At 37.3% G+C, this 1,391-nt stretch overlaps 1 protein-coding gene across 1 annotated transcript in view; it reads right to left on the reverse strand.

Annotated features, from left to right (window-relative positions):
* The window catches only part of LOC103731465 (ankyrin repeat domain-containing protein 26), a gene marked incomplete at its 3' end in the record, with an annotated part of 88,909 nt that overhangs the window by 33,106 nt on the left and 54,412 nt on the right, over positions 1-1,391 (reverse strand).

The following is a 1,391-nucleotide window of genomic DNA, read 5'->3' on the forward strand; positions in this document are numbered from 1 at the left end:
TGTCTTTTATATAAAATCTCAACACTTGTAATTTCTTTCTCTTACTACTAAAGTTTACAAGCTATTTAAAATATAGCACTTTGGGCTAAAGAGATGGCTCAGCAGCAAAGAATACTTGCTGTTTGTGCAGAGGATCTCGGTTCAGTTCCCAGTGCCTACACGGTGGCTAACAACCACCTGAAAGTACAGTCCCGGGGGATCCAATGGCCTATTCTGGCCTCCAGGGACATTGCACACATGTGGTGCACTTACATATATGCAGGTAAAACATGCATATACATAAAATAAAAGTAATAAAATATTTAAAAAATAAACATAATGTTCTGTAAACAGGATTTCATCACAGAGTAAAGGACAAAGAATATTATTATTAACTGTGTAAGAAAAAATTAAACACATACTATATATAGCTGAGGGTGACCTTGATTCTCTTGCTTTGACTTCCAGAGTTCTGGGATTAAAAGTGTTTCCATTTGGGAATCAGATATAGGGCTCTGTGCATGCTAAGCAACCACTCTACCTATAACCACACACCCAGTCTCAGAATGAATTAAATTTAGATCAAATTTCTGACACTCAAAAAGCAAAACAACAAAATAACAAAAACGGAAAAATAATGCTAATTGCCTTATTTGATAGAAAGAATTATACCATTTAAAAAGTTTTGCATCTATCTATCCATCCATCCATCCATCCATCCATCCATCTAATCTATCCATCTAATCTATTTAGTGTGTGTGTGTCTCAGTGCAAGTGTGGTGGTTAGAGCACAATCTGTGGGAGCTGGCTCTCCTCTACCATGTGTGTTCCAGGGTTTAGCCACTCAGTCACCTTGCTGACCAGCCTCCCTGTCCCCTGCTGTTGTTACTATCATTTCCAACAAAGAAAGTTTTATGGCTTATTTGGAAAGTGGCCCTGGCTAGCTTTGAACTCATAAAGATCTTCCTACCTCAGCCTTCCAAGTGATGCAATTAAAAGCAGGAGCTCCCACACCTGGCCTGGAAACACTGTTTGAATGATGACAGACTTAGAGACCTATAATTGCTATAAATTACTGCAGGCACTATTCATGTGTTAAATGAAATTTTAGCCCTCATGATTCTGTGGGATAGGGCAGATATTAGGCACTTTACAAAGGGAGGAACTAGATGAAGGAAAGCCACGTAGCCTTCTCAACCTCAGAGAGCTGGTCAGCACAGATTCAGACTCCAACCAAGGAATGTGCTACATAGTAAGAAAAAAAAAAAAAAAGAAAAATCTATCTTCAAGTGTTTGTAAGAGAAACAGTAGCAAAGGAATTTACATTACTATTCCATTTTTAGTTATACTTAATAATTTCAGAATTTTGCAAATATTTCTTAAAAACAAAAAGACTTGACACAGAATTTTGG

The sequence above is a fragment of the Nannospalax galili genome, unplaced genomic scaffold, assembly GCF_000622305.1.
Source record: "Nannospalax galili isolate Female #2095 unplaced genomic scaffold, S.galili_v1.0 scaffold6995, whole genome shotgun sequence".
In the NCBI taxonomy this organism is placed as follows: Eukaryota; Metazoa; Chordata; class Mammalia; order Rodentia; family Spalacidae; genus Nannospalax; species Nannospalax galili.